The sequence below is a fragment of the Megascapheus bottae genome, chromosome 2 (genome assembly GCF_031878675.1).
Source record: "Megascapheus bottae isolate mThoBot1 chromosome 2, mThoBot2.hap1, whole genome shotgun sequence".
In the NCBI taxonomy this organism is placed as follows: domain Eukaryota; kingdom Metazoa; phylum Chordata; class Mammalia; order Rodentia; family Geomyidae; genus Megascapheus; species Megascapheus bottae.
This window is the reverse complement of record NC_143510.1, coordinates 76,512,097-76,525,525: the sequence shown is the minus strand read 5'-3', so window position 1 is coordinate 76,525,525 and position 13,429 is coordinate 76,512,097. Positions and strand designations below refer to the sequence as shown.

At 40.4% G+C, this 13,429-nt stretch overlaps 1 protein-coding gene and 1 pseudogene across 2 annotated transcripts in view; one reads left to right on the top strand and one right to left on the bottom strand.

Annotated features, from left to right (window-relative positions):
* Positions 1-13,429, top strand: part of LOC150067344 (uncharacterized) — a 250,923-nt gene that overhangs the window by 79,530 nt on the left and 157,964 nt on the right. The window lies entirely within an intron of this gene.
* On the bottom strand, positions 6,526-12,170 carry LOC150067345 (GA-binding protein subunit beta-2 pseudogene; annotated as a pseudogene).

Below are 13,429 nucleotides of genomic sequence, written 5' to 3'. Positions count from 1 at the left end.
GACTCTCTTTAAGTCTTTGGCCCATCTTTTAATGGAATGGTTGTTTCTTTGGAGATTAGTTTTGGAGTGATTCAATTTTATGAGCTGTTGATATATTTTAGATATGAGGCCTTTGTCTGTGGTATGGTTGGTGAAGATCTTCTCCCACTCTGTAGGTTATTTTTTCCTTTTTGTTTTGAAGGTGTTTATTCTTAAGTTCCCATGTTAATTTTATTTTGTTTTGTGCTAGGAATTAAAGCCAGGACTTCAAGCTTGGTAGGTCAGTAACAGACTCCTATTATTTCCTAGTCCTTTTGCCTTTTGATTTTGTTTTGGATATAAGGTTTTGTTAACGGTTCCAGGCTGTTTTCAAACTCAAGATCCTCCTACCTTTGCCTCCCAAGAAGCTGAGATTATTGTGTGAACTACCACACCCAGATTAACCTCTTTTGTTTTATGATATTGGCTACTAGTAGGCAAAGCATGGATTGAACTAGTCTGTAGCAGAGAAATATCAGATTGGAGTTGGTTGTCCTCCACAACCAGATGGGACCACTTCCATAGTGCTGGTGAAGTAGTCAGTTCACTGCTATGGTAGCTCCTTTTGGGGAAATAAGAAACATGTGGGAAGTTGGGAGGGTAGAGTTCAGTGATAGAGTGCTTGCTTAGCATGTGTAGGTTCAATTCTCAATAACAAAGAGAAAAAAAGTGATATACATTTTGTTGATCCATGAACTATTAGATATGTGCAGTAGTCCTCCTTATCCACAGAAAATGTAAGACTTCGGGATTTCAAATAGTATTGAACCATGAGTGTATATACAATGTTTTTTGCTTGTACCTATATAATCAATAATGTTAGGGACAATAGCTAATAATAAAATTATACAGTTGTATCAGACTATTGTAATAAAAGTTATTTAAAAGTATGACTTGTTTGTTTCTGGAATTTTCCATGTAATATTTTTGGACCAAGGCTGACTATGGGTAATTGAAATCACAGAGAGTGAACCCACGGACAAAGTCGGGAGTCATGACATCTGATTGCTCCCAGGGAGGCAGGAAGGGTAGTGGAACAGAGGTGTTCAGTGGCTTGAAGCAACTTATGCTTCTTCCAGGAACACTGAAGGCTGACCAGAGTCCTTCTTTACTCTAACAATGGAGAGAGAACATTCTCTTTTCTTGGACCTGGTACCCCTAAAGTTCCATTTACTATTCTCCTCTGCTTTCGTCTAGCTGGATTGAGGTTGGAGTGGGCTTATCCTTTTTATTTCCTTAGCATTAGTTAAAATTTCCCTGTAGCTTTGACCTCGGTGCCCCCCACCCGCTCACCTACTGTTTCTGTTTTTAGAAAATAGAAGTCTTGGATACAGTGCCGACTCCTTCTCAGCTAAGGCGACTGCCCAAGGCTCTCTGGGTCACGGAGGGCACCAGTCATAGCATTTGTCCATCACGGCTCTAGACACTGAGACTGGTTTTCCACAAACCAAACCACCCCAACCCCAGACAAGTTTATGGGATGTCATAAAGTCTCTGGGGGCATTTTGGTTTTTTTTCTTGTGCAGTTGTTTAAAAATAAATACCAAGGACGTGTAATACTAGGGAGGGGAATTGTGTTTAAAATGCTGTTCCTCTGCTTCCCGCCACCTCCTCCTACCTTTGCAAATGATACTGCTGAGGCCTTTGAAAATGTAACTGGGCTTGACACAGTAAGAAATAGATATTTAGCCTCTGCCCCCACTTCCTGGCATATAGCTTCTAAAATGCTTGGATTCTTGGAAATGATGTGTTTGGAGAGGTTAATGAGAGGACTGATGGCTAAAGACACTTGGAACTGTAGGGGAAGGCTGGTTGCCAAGGGAACCAACTAAGGCATTGGAGCATGTTCAGCTCCCCCCTCTATTTCTGGGGAGGGGAGAGTGGCTGAAAGTTGAATTGATCACCATTGGCCAGCCATGAAGATATCATAAAACCCAAGAAGAAATTGTGCTTCCAAGTTTGTTGAACAATCTGCTTATATTTAACCTTCCCACAAGAATGGCAGGTCCTACCATTGCCAGGATAGAGAACTTCCCCAAAGTCTGAGCTGTCTCCATCTTTCCCCGGGTGCTTGTGACCCAGTCCTGTTTTTGCCTCGCTGGCATCACAGATCACTGTTTATGGCCCAAATCCAATGTATCAGGTCTGGTCCTCAGCTCAGTACACCAAACAAAGGGATGAAGGGTGACAAATCACAGAGATAGGAGCTTTATTATGCAACATGGCACACCTAAGGAAGAAGCAAAATGCGCACGTCTGCCCAAGTTTGGGCTACAGACATGAGCTCCAGGTATAAATACAGGAAGAATCGGACAGGTGCCAAAAGTATGAGTAGTTTTTGAACCATCCAGGCAAGGTTGTCTGGTTGGTTAGGTAGGCCTTTGCTGGCCTTGTCACCAGGAAACAAAAAAGTAGGTGCCTAGGGAATAGATTCCACTCCTGTCTCAAGATGTCTATCCATTTGTCCTGTCATTGGAAGGTGACTTGCTGGGTGACTTTAGGAGAGAATGGCTCAGAGCAAACACAGAAGCAAACTAGAGGTGGAGCATTTGCAGGCCCAAGTAAAGAGGGAGTGCTTTCAGCAAACGTCATTTGTAAGCACCTACTAGAGCTGCAGTGGTACTGGGGATCAGGGGTTGGCAAGAGCAAACTGCACTTTTCTATCAGTGGGCCTCCCACTGCCCTGGCCCAGGCAGCCCCATAAGCCAGTCCCATATCTCCATGTGGAACACTCATCAGAGACATTGTCACCTTAGAGAAACCTGTTTAAGTCCACTTATTGACCTCCCTGGGCCTACAGCAAAATCTTAGAAGTAAAAAAAAAATTTTTCTTTTGTCTTAGCAGGGAAATGGTGCCAGAAGAAAGAAAGATGAGCTAAAGTTTAAGAATAAAACTGAGGACAAACAAAATAACAAGAAGGACAAGATTTTGATATTTTTCTTTTTTTGGAAATTAGCCAAAGTAGATATAGAAATGCATCAACAAAGGCAGTTAACTCTTCCTGCCAAGGTGAGTGTGACAGCAAGCTGGCTCCCCTCCCTAGTGTCACCTCACCATGGTCACTACTAAACGTTGTGCCATCAGAGGCCCAGGGAAACAGCAGGAAATTTCTTGGCATTTCTAGACTATCCCTAGTCAGAGTTTTTTTTTTTTGTGAGGGTGGTTAAGAGACCACAACCAAAGGCAAGCAAGAAACATCTGTCTAGACCACATCAGATTACACTGGGTACCCCTGCTCCTATTGGTGCTAGGAGAAAATAATGCAGCCACTGTCTACTCATTACCATTTACTTACATTTTAGATGTGAAAAACCTATCCTAAGTTGTTTCATGCTACAGCAGAGACTCATACTTATTTTTCTCAAACTTCAACTAAGCTCTGATGTCAGATTTCAGTTTTAAATTGATAATTATTTTTAGTACAGCAGCAGGAGATAGAAACAAATATGCAAGAAACCCAACAGTTATGACCAAAGACAATAAGCACTATCTGAGAGGTGCCTGGAAGTGGGGTTTGAGACTCTAGTGAAGTTGACATTGAGTAGGGTTAGAGGGCAGAGTGGGCTGATGTGAGGGAGGCCTGGTAAGATAAGGTTTTTTTTTTTTTTGTTTTTGTTTTTGTTTTTGTTTTTGTCAGTCATGGAATCTGAGTGTTGTCCCTGAGCTCTTTAGCTCAAGGCTGCTGCTCTACTCCTTGAGCCACAGTGCCACTTCCGGTTTCCTGTATTAATTGGAAATAAGAGTCTCATGGACTTTTTAGTGCCTGTGCTGGCTTTGAACCACAATCCTGAGATCTCAGCCTCCTGAGTAGCTAGGATTACAGGAGTGAACCACTGCACCTAGCTTTTAAGGTAAGTATAAAGCCTTTCTGACCAGTTGTGACAACTAGTCTTCCTGCAAATGGCTTTGTTTTCCTTATTTATAATTATTTTGAATAAGTTGCTAATGGTTAAGAATACTGCATGCACAAATCAAAATATTCGGCAGAGAATAGAAACATTATATGAGCTTGTTTTGGAATTATCCACATTGAAGAAGAATGTCTTGTTAGCCAATTATTATTTAATAATTACTAGTAAAAAGTAAATTGGTAATCATGTTTGTAATCTATTAAGAGAATAGTTTATTTTGGGAGCTTAAAGCAAAGAAAATGTTGGAAAAAAGTACAGAAAATGAAGGGCAAGATTAGAATTAAAGCCTTTTAAGAGGCCAAGGTATATTTTTTCTGAAAAGAAATAGAAGAATTGATTAATGTTAGACTGTTATTTAAGTTGTGTCAATCAAATTTTTCTGAAGGGTGGGGCTGGGAGTTTGGCCTAGTGGTAGAGTGCTTGCCTAGCATGCATGATGCTCTGGGTTCAATTCCTTGGTCCCGCATACACTGAAAAAAGCTGGAAGAGATGCTGTGGGTCAAGTGGTAGAGAGCTAGCCTTGAGGAAAGCCCAAGGACTGTGCTCTGGCCCTGAGTTCAAGCCCCAGGACTGTAAAAAAATTTTTTTCTGAATGGAAATAGAAGAATTGATTAATGTTAAATTCTTATTTAAGTAGTGTCAATAAAGAGTATCTGTTAACATAATAAAGTATAATTCAAAAGTTTATTCAAGTAGAGGAAATAAAAAGAGTACGAAGGCATAAAGGCAAGGTCCCACTTGAAAAATAGCTGAAAGCAAAAGAAATTACATGATAGAGCTGGGTACAGTGGCTCATGCCTGTATTTCTAGATATTTGGGAGACTGAGTTCATGGTTCAGAGTCAGCCTAGACAAAAAGTTCAACTCAGAGCCTCGCACTGTCCCTGAGCTATTTTTCTCAAGGCTAGCACTCTATCGCATGAGCCACAGCGTCACTTCTGATGTTTTCTGTATATGTGGTACTGAGAACTTGAACCCAGAGCTTCATGCATGCTAGGCAAGCACTCTTCCACTATGCCACATCCCACCCCACTTGCTTAGATATTTTTACTCAGGTAGGCTGGTGCTCTACCTCTTGAATCACACTTCTACCTCTGGCTTTTTGCTGGTTAGTTGGAAGTAACAATCTCATAAACGTTTCTGCCCAGGATGGCTTTATTTATTTTTTTTTGAAGATTCAACATAATTTTATAAAATTGAAGAGTCTGAGTTCAATTTTACATAAATAAATGTCTGGAAACAAGTTGTTCAGACTACCCTCCTGATTACAATTTTCTAAAATACAGTCAATACAAAGTTATCTCAAGACCAGAGTTTCACAGCCCAGTAAGCCTCTTGTTGGCCATTTTCCAGCACTGTGAAAGTATAGCCAGAGGACTTGAGTTTTATATACAACAATTCTTCCACATAAAGTGTTCTTTATAGTTTTATGTTTTTAAATTTCAGGGTTTTTCTTTTTCTTTTTTTTGTGCCAGTACTGAGGCCTGCACTTATGGGCTAGTGCTTATAGGTCTTTCCTGATCATAGCTGGTACTCTACTATACATCCAGTCTGGTATTTCTCTGGGTAACTGGGGATACTGTGCTGTGCTATTTGCCTAGACTGGCTTCAAACCTCAACCCTTTAAATCTCAGCCTCCTGAGTACTTTGAATTATAGGTATGAGCCAACTCACACCCAGCTATATTTTTTAAAAAAAATTATGTATGTGTTGCTAGAAGTTGAACCCAGCTTTATCCATGGTAGGTGCCCATTCTACCCCCAGCAATAGTTCCATTTTTTAAACTGATATCTGAGCTGTGGACACATGATGGAGACAGTTTAGTTATGCTGTCCAGGCTGGCCTCAAACTAGCAATCCTACCGCCTCTGTCCTCTGAGGGTTGGCTTATAGACACACACCAGGATCGTAATTTACTTTCAGTAAAATTACCTCAGGACAGTCAAGAGTAGAATCCTTTAGAAGAATATATTCCTCTTTATTTCCCCAAAGTTTGTTTCTAATCTCCTTGTTAATCAGTTCTAAAAATATAAGGCAAAAAGTATCAGGTCACTTGAAAATTTCAGGCATAATTTTTTTTTTTTTTTTTTTTTGCTATTCCTGGGGCTTGAACTCAGAGCCTGAGCATCGCCTTTGGGCTTTTTCCTCAAGGCAAGTGCTCTGCCCAGCACCACTTCCAGCTTTTTTTTTTTTTCTTTCTATGTATATGGTACAGAGAAATTGAACCGGGGTCTTTGGGCATGCTAAGCAAGCACTCTACCACTAGGTCAAACTCCCGGCCCATCAGGCATAATTATTAAAGGCTCTTGGTGTGTATTATATAAAACCAGTTATTTATAAAAATAATCAAACCACAACATTCAGCACTTATTTGCTTCTATGCTTAAAGCATTCAGGTAAGCTGAGAAATTTGGTCCTTATTCGCTGGGTCCCTTAAAAGTGTTCCCTAAATATTTTCCAGTTGCATACAGAGCTTTCCTGGGTCCAACCATTATATCCTGTTATAGTTTTCTTTTTAAGGATATTAATTTTAATACATTTGTCTTTGAATTTCCTTCTTAAAAGAAATTAAGATGTATTTGGTGCAAATTGTGGCTCCTCCTGCATGTCTAAGATGAAACAGTTTCTATGGAAACACCAATGTTAGTCTCTGTGGTACCTCCTGACCTCCTCACTTCTGTTTCTCTTTCTTCCACCTCCCCCTCTGTTACTACTACAGTGTCCACCTCAGCCATCTCTTCGACCATAGTGAAATCAACTCCGTTAGCCTGGTGTTGGGCCATAGCCTCTAGTTTAAGGCGATACTGTTCTGCCTCCTGCTCCTTCTTTAGGAGCTGATATCCGTACTCCTGGGCTTTTTGATTGTCCTCCTGGAGTTGCTGCTGCAGTAACTCTCTTTCACAGCCTTCCTTGCTTTCCTCCACACTGTTTATTTCTTCCATCCTTGCTTTCTTTGTCAGTGGCAGCTTCTCTGCCTCTTCTTCCTCTTCAATTATAGTCTCCTCTGCAACCTGACCAGGTACAGTTAGAACTTGATGTCCATCTTGCATAGTTACAATAAATGGCTGGCCAGTGCTTCCAGTAGGGATTGCAGTTTGGATATTACCCAGAGGAACTCCATCAGTCACTATGGTGATGACTCTCTGGCCTCCACCACCCACTATTTGATGGATTGATGAATTAACAGAATTTCCTTGTATGAGTTCCTCTGAATTAGCTGTGATTCTGTGGGAGTTGGAGAGGGGGGCTGAAGCCTCAGCAAGGGCCGCAAGAGTGGCCAGCACGGAGGTAGTAGGATTTGAGTACTGTACTGTATTGTTGAGGCATGGGGGTCACCTGAGGTTGTTTTGGTGTTGGTTGAAGAAACAAGGCTAGCGAGGTTAACCACCTCTCCTGAGGTGAAGATGAATGGAGCAGCCATAGTCACAGGGTTAGTCACAAGGATTCTCCAAGGATTACAGTTGGAGGCTGGAAGGAATTTGAGAATGGTTACACTGGGGGAGTGTGAGCCAAGCCCCACTCCCTGTTTTCTAGAGGTTAATTGGAGATAAAAGTCTCAGTTCCTTTTGTGCCTGGGCTGGCTTTGAACCTTGATCCTCAGATCTCAGCCTCCTGAGTAGCTAGGTTTACAGATGTGAGCCACCATGCCCAGCTTGAGTTTTCTTTTAGTCTTAATTTCCTGAAGTCTTGAATGATTGTAAGCACACATTACAAAAAGGAACAGTAACAGTGAAATATCTTCTGTCCACTGAGAAGTTAGTACTTGCACAGAATTTCATGTTTTCTACATTTTCCTCTCAGAAACCGAGCCCCTAGGATTTTCCCTCTTGCATGAAGAGTGATGTAGGCAACAGGAAAATTCAATTTTTACTCATGTTGCCTTGCTGCCTCTTCCCCTTCCTGAAGATAATTAAGGATCTTGGGGTATGTATAAATAGCTTCACTTCAGAACGTCTTCATATCTTTGCCCCTCTCATCACTGAAAGGACCCATAAGTGATGTTGCAATTAGAGCACTGATTTAGCTCTGAGAGACACATTGCAAATGATCCCTCGAGGAGGAGGATGGTATTTATATCAGCACTGACTGATGAAGACTCTGTCAACTTCACCTTTGGCAGATTACTTTGTGGCTGCCTTGGGTTAATCTACTCTTTAGAACTGATGATTTGATGTGTTTTCTGAAGCAGTCATCTTGCACAGAGTGCCACGGTGTGGGGCCCGTCCTATGGAAATGCAGGTCATGAAGGATGGACTCCAAAACTTTGCATATAGAAAGCAGAAAAGCAGGCAATGCGTTACTGGGGCATAAGCAATATGGCATTGTCTGTGCCCAGGGGAGGATGCCTTTCTGTATTAGTGGTTTTTGACCTAAGAGAAGGGAAGTGAAAATAGACTCCTTATGTTCCTTTTAAAATGACTGGAAAATTTGTAGTTGTCTTTTTATTCTTTTGAGATCAGGTCAAGAAAGTTACAACAGAAAAATTTTAGGATCATTTTGAACTATTTATTTAGGGTTCAAAGTCAGTGGTTGCTGGGCATCAGTGGCTCATGCCTATAATCCTAGCCACTCAGGAGGCTAAGATCTGAGGATCACAGTTCAAAGCCAAACCAGATATGAAAAGTCTGTGAAACTCTTATCTCCAATTAACCACTACAAAACCGGAAGTGGTGCTGTGGTTCAAGTGGTAGAGTGGTAGCCCTTAAGCTCAAGAGCTCAGGTACAGTGCCCAGGCCCAGAGTTCAAGCCCCATGACCTACTAGAAAAAAAAGGCAATGATTGATTAAACATATTAATATATGCATATATAAATGTTTAATTACAATTTAGATAATATTTAATTATAATCCTCATGTCACAATAATTATATAACTATATGATGTAATTATAACTCATTAATACATATAAATGTTTGCCTATCTCTTGTGAGAGAAAGGTGGTAAAAATAAATAGGGAGCTGGACTTCTGTCTTACTAATGCTGTTCTTAATAGATAGAAATAGTTTATTAGAATAAAACTTCACCTTTGCCCCCTTTTTAGGTATGAAATTATTTTTTAAATCCACTGTGAAGAGTTTTGCAGACATCATCTCTTGCCTTTCCAGAAGCAACTTTGGAGCAGGTTCCTTTCTCTAAGTCTTTCCCAGATAAAAAAGCTTTCTATTGACCACATGGATGAGGAGTCATGATGCTGCAGCAGAGTAAGCTCATATTGAATCCCTCTGATGGGTGCTAGGGTACCTCTCTTCTTCCCTTGCCCCCTGGCCCTCATCTCTCAGGACATGACTGATTCCTGTCTGCATTAGCACCAGTGCTCAGTCAATCAATCCGATCAGTAGCTGGAGATGAGGGAAATAGCAGAAGCTCTCACCCTGAAGAAAAGATTGGAATGCAAATGGTACCTCTAAACCTGTCTCAGAATGAAACAGCTAAATCAATTCTTCCCTCTCTAGTTTGACCTGCTTTTAAAAGAGTATTGTTTTGTTTCTGTCTTTCCTGTAAACACAGATCCTTTGTGTTACTGGAAACTTAATGTTGAAAAGTTTGGGTTACTATCTTCTTCTAGATGACTCTGCCCTCTGCCTCCATTGTGACTGGTGTTTCTGGGCCAAGGACCATCTCTAGTTTCATCTCAGAAGTATCAGATGCTGTTCTTGGAGGATAAAGCAGCAAATAGGATATCAATATGGGATTTAGGATTTGTATTAAAATATACAAAGAATATTTGAAATTCAAAACTGATCACAATACATACACACACAGTCAGTTAAAAACTAGGTAAACTTGAAACAAAGCTATAAAAATGCTCAATAAACCTGTGAAAAGATGCTTGATGTTATTGGGGAACTACGAACCAAAGCTATAAAAAGATGCCACTATACCCATGCAATGGCTAAAATCTGAAAGTAAACCCAAACTGACTGTATCTGGTGATAGACAAGATACAGAGCAACAAGGACCCATCCAGTACTGCTAGAACACAAAATGGCATGGGCACTTGGAAACAAGTTTGGTAGTTTCTTTTCTTATCAGGAGCTGAGCACTGTCCCTGAGCTTCTTTTGCTCAAGCCTGGCATTCTACTACTTGAGCCACAGTAGCACTTACAGCTTTTTCTGTGTATGTGGTACTGAGGAATCAAACCCAGGGCTTCATGCATGCTAGGCAAGCACTCTACCACTATCTACCACTTGAGCCACAGTGCCACTTCTGGTTTTCTGATGGTTACTTGGAGATAAGAATCTCATGGACTTTTTTGCCCAGGCTGACTTTGAACCGTGATACTCAGATCTCAGCCTCCTGAGTACCTAGGTTTACAGGCATCCTATAAAGTTGAAATGTACTTACCATATAACTCAGGAGAAAACTGAAAGTTATGCTGACATTAAAACCTGCATACAAATGTTAATAGTAGCTCTATTCATAAATACCAGAAATTTGAATCAACCCTTATGTCCTTCAACTGGCTACTGGGGAAACAACTTATAATCTATCCAAATATGGAACTTCACTGAACAATAGAAAGGAACTAATTTCTGATACATACAACATATTCATTATGCTATGCCTAAGAGTCTAGACTGAAAAAGTTACATGCCTACAGGATCCTATTTATATGACATTCTGGAAGAGGCAAGCTAGAAGGACAGGAAATGTGTGGCTCTCAGGGGGTGAAGGTGAGGAAAGTAGCTGACCACAGAGGCCTGTAAGGAAACTTTTTGTGATAATTGAAGTGCTACAAATTTTTCTAGTAGTGGTTATGCAATTGTGTACAACTGTCAAAAACTACTGAAAAAATTATCATATGTAGAAATATAGAGATGTATCTGAATTTTTTAAAAAAAGCAACTGCCAAAGGCAAATGGTATCAATAATGGCAAGTTGCTTCTTTGAGAAAACCAACAACATTAGATAATTCTCTGCTTAGATTTGCTTGGTTGCCAGAAAAAAAACAAGGAAAGAGGGCAGGATATGTGTGTTGATAAAAACAAGCAGGAGAGTCTCTCCTAGACTGCTCTGAGGTTCAGGCCGATAGCAAGAAGGGGCTGTGACTAAATGCTATTCTGCATGGAAGGACTAAAAAGATGAGTGAGTCTGGCTCTGGGGAGTTCTAGTTGGAGAGTACACAAATACATCATTGACTCTATAGCAGTAATACAGTAGTGGCAAAATGAGAAGCTTCTGGTCAGAATGAAATAGTGAAGGAGTCTGAGGATATCCATGGTTTTCTTTTGTTTGTTTGTTTGTTTGTTTTTTAATGGAAAGAGCAGGGAAAGGGTGCTGTTAAACAGTGAGAGAAAGGTGACAAATAGACATTTGCCAAGGATTCTCCAAGGATTACAGTTGGAGGCTGGAAGGAATTTGAGAATGGTTACACTGAGGAAGTGGGAAGGAGTTAACTCAGAATGAAGCTTCCTGATGTATTACAGAATTGCCTATGGTTTTCTTGTTGTTTGTTTGCTTGTGTTTTGAATAGTGCTAGAGATGGAACCTGGGATGTCACGCATGACAGGCAAGTGCTCATCCACTAGCTGCATCCCCTGTACTTAAAAAAAAAAAAAAAGGCAAAACAAATGCTAAGTACTTGCTTCTCATCTTAGAGTTTCTAGTTTAATTGATTTGTGTTGGGCTTTCATTTTTAGTATTTTCTAAACTTTCAAAGTGATTACAAGTGTGAGTGGGGCTGAGAATTCTGAACACAATTGCTGAACAACACTAAAAATCTCTAGTCTGTTCTGATGACTTCAGCATATACGGCATTTTCCTTAGTACTTACTTTAATATTTGTTCATATGTTGGTTAGTGCTTTTGAATATCTACTGTGTATGAGGTACCTAACTGGTGGAAAAGTCATTTTAGTACAATATTACTTTTCTCCTCTCTTTGTGTCATTCATGTTGTGAATTCATCCTTTCCCAAAACATCAAGATATTTGAACATTTGTTATATGTCATTGAAGCTTTACAGTATCTGCATATAATAGCTCTTGTTAAATCCCATATTATACTGATGAAAATAAAGGGCATAGAGATAAAGTAACTTGCATATGGTCAACCAGTATCTTGCAAAAACTGGTCAGTCTTGTGTGGTACCTTTTACTACAAATGAGTGCCGATTCTTTCTTGTAGCTACCTTCATACAGGGCTGAAAGCCAGTCATTCATATATCTTGGACACTGATAGTGATATCCAAATATCTCCTGGAGTCCTAAGGGTTGCATTTCATTAGATGGTATGTTGCCCATCTCATAGCCACACCTTGTAGGAGAGGCTGAAAGACAGTGTGGTGGAATATATAAGGAGAGGACAGAAGAAACAGGACAATCAGGTAGCCTTGCAGGGGACCTCCTCGGATGAATGAATGGTACTTTTTTTTTTTTTGGTTTGGTCATGGAGCTTGAACTCTGGGCTTGGGTGTTGTCTCTGAGCTCTTCAGCTCAAGTGCAAGCACTTCTAGTTCTCTGGTAGTTAATTAGAGATAAGAGTCTCTTGAACTTTTTGTGTGCCCGGGCTGGCTTTGAACCTTGATCTTCAGATCTCAGCTTCCTGAGTAGTAGGCTTGAGCAACTGGTACCTGGCTTGAATGGAAGTTTTAAACTTCATGTGGTCAAATATATTATAATTTTTCTTTGTAAATGATGCTTTTGGTATTGTATTTAAAATATAACTCTTCATCCTCACAAAAATATGCAATATTCTTTTTTTTGGCCAGTCCTGGGCTTGAGCTCAGGGCCTGAGCACTGTCCTTGGACTTTCTCAAGGCTAGAGCTCTACCATTTGAGCCTCAGCACCACTTCTGGCTTTTTTCTATGTATGTGGTGCCGAGGAATTGAACCCGGGTCTTCGTGCATGCTAGGCAAGCACTTTAACCACTAGGCCAAACTCCCGGCCCTGCAATATTCTTTTTAAAAACATTTCAGGTTTTGACATTTGCTTTTAAATCTTTAATAATCAATATGGCATCAATTTTGGGATTTGGTATGAGGTAAGGATTATATTTTGTGTGTATGTGCGGGGGGGGGGTGGTCATGGGGCTTGAACTCTAGGCCTGGGCGCTGTCCCTGAGCTCTTCAGCTCAAGGCTACCCTGCCCTAGAGCCAAGCCCCACATCCCATTTTCTAGAAGTTAATTGGAGATAAGAGTCTCAGGTTTTTTCTCAGCTCCTTTTGTGCCGGGCTGGCTTTTGAACCATAATCCTAAGATCTCAGCCTCCTGAGTAGCTAAGATTACAAGCATGAGCTATCCTGCCTGGCTTGTATTTATTTTTTTGATAGCTGCTGTTCTGGAATTTTATGATACTATTTTGTGGTATTTGTTTTTGTGAGCTAAAGTTTAAACTCTGGAAATTTTTCTTATATTTGATTACATTATCCTTTTTGTTTTCTCTTTCAGACATTCTATTATGAAGAAGTGGTTTTGAATATGAAATTTCCACCAAAGGGTCATGTGTTGAACACTTAGTTCTAGTGGGTAAGGCTATTTTGGGAGGCCCCTTCATTGGAGG